At 38.9% G+C, this 7,413-nt stretch overlaps 1 long non-coding RNA gene across 1 annotated transcript in view; it reads left to right on the forward strand.

Moving 5' to 3' along the window:
- Positions 1-6,857, forward strand: part of LOC144365302 (uncharacterized) — a 28,905-nt gene extending 22,048 nt beyond the window's left edge. Inside the window, exon 3 of the long non-coding RNA XR_013423614.1 lies at positions 6,511-6,857. This is a non-coding gene — a long non-coding RNA (uncharacterized LOC144365302). The remainder of the gene's footprint in view (positions 1-6,510) is intronic.
- Positions 6,858-7,413: the final 556 nt, after the last annotated feature.

The raw sequence follows: 7,413 nt of genomic DNA on the forward strand, positions 1-7,413 counted from the left end.
GTATACTCCAAGAAAGTCATGAAAATTTGAAATGCCAAATGCTTGCTTTCCAACTTACTTCATGATTTTAAAAATCTTTTACTGTGTGAGAGAGTACTTCCAGTGGTAAAGCACAGGCAGGAAGAGATGGTGTCTGTCGACTGGGTTTGCAAGATTTTCTGGTCTTCTCCCTTCAGTGTGCCATGAGTATGAAGAACAATTCAGTTGTGTCCACTTGATACCAAAACAGTTGTCCAACCAAGCAAATAAACAAAAGCATCCAGGAAAATGATAAGTTGATTTGTCAGTGTTTTCATTTATTTTTAAAAGTTGGTGGTTTTATTGTTTTTGCTACAGGCTTAGATTTCTGGAAATAAGGAATTTAATCAGTAAATTTCTAGCTAAAAACATTCATCCCCATGAAGTAGGGAGAGAATTAAAGACACATGGCATGAAAAGCTATTTTCTCTCTTCTATTTATTTGGGAAAAATTAGTAACCCATATGGTGCGGACCTCATAGGCAATATTTGCTTTCATCACCACCCCCCACCCCCAGCACTTCAAAGAAAGAAGTTTCTAGCATAGCACAGATAGCTCCACTTCCTCAGTGTACTCTTGAGAAATGAACTAAATTTTATGAACCATTTCCTGAGACAAGAGGAGGGAGTGGGAAGCTGAAACCTTACTTTATTTATAACATTTCATTTTTTAAAAAAATCCTCCTTCGACATTATCTCTTCTCTGGGCTCATTATTGAGAGCTGTTCATTCTGGGCCTCCTCTTGAAGTGTGTAAAATACATTCTCTGCTATTCTGGGCCAGCAGTCCTATTCTATAAGTGGAAAAGGAAATACCTACTAGTTAGTAGATAAGAGCCTTTTATTTCATTTTATTTTCAAGCATGCCCAATTGAGGGAGAGCCCAGCTCTACATTTTCTATTCTACCAAAAAAACACAAAAGTTTAAGTAAAAGGTCTGGAAACGAAAAATATAACTTGGAAATAGTAGAGGATCCCTCTATGAAAAAGTGCTGGCTACACTAAGGTGAGTACTGGAACATGGACTGCCATTTCTGGAGCGGAGACCAGACTTTGGAATATGGTACCCAGAGAGGGTGCCAACCATGAGAAGATGTGAATATCTAAAAGACTCAGTATTGGGGAGAGTCTATGCAATTTCTAGAAGTGAGAAGGGAGGTAAAAGAAGGAGTTCCCCAAAATAAAATGGAATATGTTCATAGGGTGGGCTCATAGCCCTTGGTAGACAGAGATCTATAAGGCAACAAAACACCATATGTACATTTATGACTTCAAACACGAGGTCCCACCAGAAAGAAAGGGAATTGGAAGTGATGGACGGAGTTGGTAAGAGTGAGATCCATCTTTCTAGCCCTGTCTCTCATGGGCTTATACACAACTTACCTGCCACCCAGAATCTTCCAGAAACTGTTGGAATTCTATTCTATTCCCCAAAACTAAAGTCAGGCAAACTTCACTTTCTGAGGAGGTCAATGTAGCCCACCCTATGAACATATTCCATTTTACTTTGGGGAACTCCTTCTTTTGCTTTTCCTTCCCACTTCTAGAAATTGCATGGAATCTCCCCAATACTGAGTCTTTGTCTAATATTCACATCTTCTCATGGTTGGCACCCTCTCTGAGAGCTGAGCAGGACCACCTGAGAGGCCTCACTAGAAGACAAGAAGGAATAGAATATGGGCTTGGCTGCAGTTTGAAGGCAGAATTCCAAGTCCTATTGTCAAGAATACAAAAGCATGACCTTTACCTTGGAAATTCTATCAGATAAACATGACAGAGACACCCATCCACACGTATCAAATGTGTTGGTGTCCTGCTTAAGCCTGGCGTCCTGCCCAGTACTACCCTGACTGGACATTTTTCACTTTCTGACCTAGTCTCTGAGCATTGATCTTTCCTGGTCAACAACAATTTAGTCTGAGGAACTAATCTCTGTAAATCTGTTACCTATCCCACCTAAACTATGTGCATTTTTACCCAGATGGTCTGGGAACAATGATGAATTCATTGAGCAGCATGACTGTACTGGCTGGAATTTCACGAACCAGTGGACCACAGGAAAGGAGAAAGAGGGAATCTGAAGAGTTATAAAACCATTTACTTGTCAAATATAAACTGGAGGAATGAAGACAGAAACCCAGGTTGCCTCAGGTTTATTCTGGTGGGCCATCACCTCTTGGGACTACTCATCATAAACCCACACTGCACAGTCTTTCCCCTTTGTGTTTGGAAAAACAAGACTAGCAAATTTGCCTTCTCTATATTTCTCTGTGAATGTAGCATACCCTTAAGTTTTGAATTCCACAAGCACATCTACACAATCCATTAGTATTTACAGCTCTGACATTTGGCAAGGAATTTTGACTCTGCCCAGGTGAGAAGCAATAAAACTCCCTTGTGTGACAAATTGCTTTGGTATTGAGGGTCACTGCCTGAGTGTGAGCACAATAAAAAAATCAGTCAAGGAGAAAACTAACCAGGCTGGAGCGTATCCCTAATAGTTATGCTGTAATGAAAATTTAACTTATTATCTAAAAACATTTCTGAACTGTCTTGAAGGCAGACATTTAGAGTTGTTTGCTAATGCACCCCTAGACATTATTTTAATCATTTCCTTTATTATGCTCTTAATGGCAAGGGCATTAAAAATTTTGAAAATGAATTAATAAAATATCAGATGTGTACTTTTCACTAACAAATTCTTTAAACATATAATCATTGAAAACTTCCTATGCATAATGATGGGGAAGATGCAAAGACCCTAAATCAAAGGGACCACTGCAATTCTACACAAAATTGACTAATTATGGGATACAAATAACACATGGAAACTGATAAGCTGCCTCTTGCTACTTTAGTGACCAACCCTGGATTTGGACTTTTTGTCACAAGTACCTGTGGGGGCCCACACATGATAACCTTCCAGCATGTTGACTGACCCTTCTGGGACACAGGTGCCGATCCTCCCATTGGCTGTCCAGGGTTTAGCATGGCATATGATTCCCAAAATGTACCCCAAAATATTTATTTAAAAAAAAACTTAAATCAGTCTGTAATGAAATTATCATTCATATCATCACCAGCTAAATCTCAATTGATAGACCCATAGAGTTAGCCAAAATTCACATTAAAAAAAAAAAACACTTGAAGCAAAAAGAGAGTTGAAGATTAGAAGACCATAGTTAGAATGAGCAAACAGGGTCATCAGGGAAACCCATGTCTCTTTTCATGTCTCCCAGCTTATCTGAGATAACCTGTAATATTTATATGCTTTCTGTCTATGCTGCAGGCTTAATGAGTCATCATACAATTATCTAACTGGACTCTCTGTCCTGGCTATCTCTCTAAATGTAGAAGATTACATCCTGAGTAATTCAAATTACTCATTAGTTTACTTGTTGCTCATTCCTGGGGTATATAGCTGGTAACTCATAAATACCATTCTATCTAACCAGTGTTAATTAGGACAAAATCAACCCCTGTAAATGAAACAATATTCATAAGATCCCTGAAATATACCTAGGAAATTCACAAGAAGCCATTTTCTACCCTTCTTCTTCTATAAACATAAAAATCTAACCAACAGCATTATGCACTCTCTCAGGTGACGCCCTCAACATTTGCACTTCTTTATGGGGGTGAGTGAAACACGTGTACTCATTGGCAGATATTGAGTCATCCTTTTCTAAAATTGCTCCCTATTCTTGCCCCTTCAGGCTCTTTTATAGATAGAAGCAGACTATAACACTGATGACACTGTGTGATGTGACACTGATGTGATGTGGTTGTCCCTGACTTATTGTGCTAATCAGAGCCATGCCCCACTTCAGTGAAACCCTAGGTCTTGCAATGAGCATTTGCCCCATCACCCCACCTTCCCCGATGGCTCAGCTTCTCACACTCATTCCGATCATAGTTTGGACAAGGTAGAATATTCCTATTGATAACCTATGCTTATTTTCTAAGTGATTCTCCAACGTTTTGTTATTTACTTTTCCTGAAAATTTCTACTTTGTCACCTAAGACATTTAATTGACCTCTTCAGCCCATCATCACCTCTGTGTATTCAAAGGTACATGGGATATCTAAGCCCATTCAGGAAAAAGAGAGTGGTCAAATTTCCTCACTGCAAATTCCTAATTTAGCCGGAAGATTTAATTTCCTTATCATGATCAGTTGCCCTTAAGGTGACATCCTTTTTCAACAGGAGGTCAGCATCTGCACACTCTGTTACATTAGATCTTTGCTCATGATAGCCCAATTACGGGCAGAAGTCAAGGTGTCCCAAGGACACAGTCAGGTTGGTAAAACAACAGCTGAAGATTTTAGGCTTGGATATCAGAAAGTACAGTTTCATCTGGTTTCTTAATCTTAAAATACATTTTATGTACTTGACTTTGACATATTGATAGAGGGGAAAAATCCACACACTCAAAGAATATAATAAAGACCAATTTTGGCAACTCATCCTTAGTGATTGCTTTTTTGGAACCAAAGCTTGATTTGTTATAAAAAAAAATGACTACATTCCATACAAATCTAGTCACAAGGGTTAGAACTTTGTTCATTGTGAAATATAGGGAAAAATGTCTTGGATACAAAAGCTAATGACTTTAAAAATGCTCCTAGATTATAAAAATGAAATTTACTTCATGTACATGAGGCAATCTTGAGAATATATATGTATGTGGCTATGTATACACACATATATTTGTATTTTGCATGTTTACATCTTGCTATTTGAAAATAATCAATCCTACCCCAGTTCCCAGGATTAGTACCTGTACTGACCCCTCATTATTAACTTCTACAGCTCCATCCATTGTCCCTACCAAGGCCTCTGGAGCCCACCCTCCAGGAAGTGCTTTGGCTGGGCTCGCTTCATGTCTGGCTTCTGGTCTAACAAAAATGAAGCATTAGCAGGAGACACAGGCTAGAAATAGAAAGAAATCAGAGCAGCTATTCCTTAATCTCCCTTCCTACTGGACCACAGTTTAGCAATGGCTCCATCCCATGACCAAGGCCACATCTCATATTCAGTGATCTGCCCCTAAAACTGCTTGCTGTTTTTGCCCTTTCAGACCTAGCAGTAGTGACAGCTCCCTGTTTGATTTTGCTTGGTGTTCTTTACCATCTCCTGCTGATTTTTTTTTAACTCTACGTGCATCTTTGTAAATTGTGTCATCCTTAAAAATCTCATTTGCTTTTTTTTGAGTGTGCCACCTGTTTAATATCAGACTCTAAGTAATCAATATTTAGTTCCTCTCCATAAGTGGAATAGCATCATTCTTACCGAGTGTTCTGCCCAGTCTCATTTTCAGGACCCAGTCTGACTTACCACGGTGGGAATTAAGCAATTCCAATTTCTCTATCTATTCAGACTTTGCATCAAATCTGCCCTTAGGTTTGATGGGTTCTCAGATACAAGTCAACGGGGCTCACCGTCATGCTTCTTTCCTAGGAATCCAAAGCAAAGACTATGCTTTGTATCTTTGACAAAAGGAAATGGACATTTGTCTTGATTCTGAGGACAGACCCTTATTCTGTTCCTCAATTAACTGCAATAAAATTGATTTCCTTCTTGATTCCTCTTGAGTCTTTCCCATCTTCAGACCCTCCAAGACTAGGGAAATGGAGGCTGAGTGGAACAGCCTAGAGGCTTTGTCCAATGGGATGACTGACCCACATTCAGTTTTCCACTACCCTTGAGGCCAGAAGAGGCATGCCACTCATGATTAATGCTCCTCAGATTTTGAAACCTTCTAAGTCACCCTTGGTATGATGTTAGAGGGACAAGAATAAAGAGTTTCAGTTGCTACCTCATTCCTTAACCTGTTAACTGATTGCTTGAGGCCTTTTCCTTATGGTCCTCTAACCACCATTATTTTCTCTATTAAAAAGCCAGACTCATGAATCTGATGAGTGTGTCAGGATGATGACTTGGTCTATTTGCCTAAAGTTCCTTCTTCAGCATTTTTTTTTCAGTCCCACCCTTCTTCATAGTCCAGTGAGCATGGATATTTATTTTCCTAACTTTAATTTTCAAATGAGATTTTTGCAAATCATGACTGAGAAAACAGATGAAAAGAGAAGTATGGATAGACAAAACCTGTTTTGGTCATCAGAACACAGATCCATAAAGGATTTCAGATGTTATGGTATACTAGGTACATGGACTTCTTCAGGGGTTGGTATACTTCTGTTGGAAAGCCATTTAAGGGGAAGGGTATTAGAACCTCAAGGTAAGTCTCATTATCAGACAGAAATTTGTGTGCACCACTTTCTTCTGGAGATGAAAGATGGTGAATGCACGCACCATAGTAAGCAGAAAGTGTAATAGATAACATTGTATATGTCTAGCCTGGGACCTAAAAGTAGCATATTCAGGTTTCCCCAGAGGGCATGAGAGACAAGATGATGATGTCAAACATGCTTTGGAGAATCATGGTCTGTGATAAAGTCAGTGGACCTGAAAACATCTCATATTTTGTAGATGGAATCCAATGGTAGAGGGCAGAGTGGAGCAAGAAATACTTCAGCATTTTCCAACAAGAAGGACAACCATCCAAGACCAGAACATTTCAGTGGATTCTATTGGATTCTAATGGCCAACAACCAAGTACTGCACTGTGTTCCTTCCCACGTGATTTACTAGTATGTAACTTTCTCATCATTCCCTCCAAAAGCTTCTTTCTATACAACATCAACCTAGGAGGGGAGACACAGACTATTGATTTTTTCTAAACAGCATCATAAAGAATGCAGATTATTAAAAATAATTTATATGTTTGCATGCCAAATTTGTGGTTTATGAAATCTATGCCAGTTACATGACATTTAAAAGAGATAATACATTTGAGATGTCAATTTTAAATTTTGAAGCTTTGTTTTAAAGATTTAATAATAAAAATAGAAACTAAATTTGCTGACCATTTTGAATAAACAGACTTTCAAAAATAATTCAGATGTCTATTGGTATCTTTACCAGACATGATTTGTGAGCTGTACACCTCTGTGCATTCCACTTTTTGTCCAAGTACCCATCAACTTCTTTGGCTACATGATCCCAGGGAGGAGGGCTCAGTGATTTATGACTGGTGTAAGCCAATCATGGTGGCCCTTTTCACCTCCAAAGATTGGCTACGTGTGCCAATCATGTCCTATGAGATGTGAACATAAATTAATTGTGGGGTTTCTGGGAAAAGTGTCATTTACTAGGAATGAGACTTGTGAGAGGAAAGTCTATTTTTTTGTCTCTAAATTTTGCCACATCAACTTAATACCTGTAAGCGAAGTTGGCCTGATGATGTCGGCCTGGAAAGACCGAAAGTGCTTCATAGTCTGCCTTAACCGATGCTGGCAGCAACTGTCTCCTGATTTTGTGTTGAGTTGATAT

Source organism: Ictidomys tridecemlineatus, chromosome 7, assembly GCF_052094955.1.
Source record: "Ictidomys tridecemlineatus isolate mIctTri1 chromosome 7, mIctTri1.hap1, whole genome shotgun sequence".
Taxonomy (NCBI): domain Eukaryota; kingdom Metazoa; phylum Chordata; class Mammalia; order Rodentia; family Sciuridae; genus Ictidomys; species Ictidomys tridecemlineatus.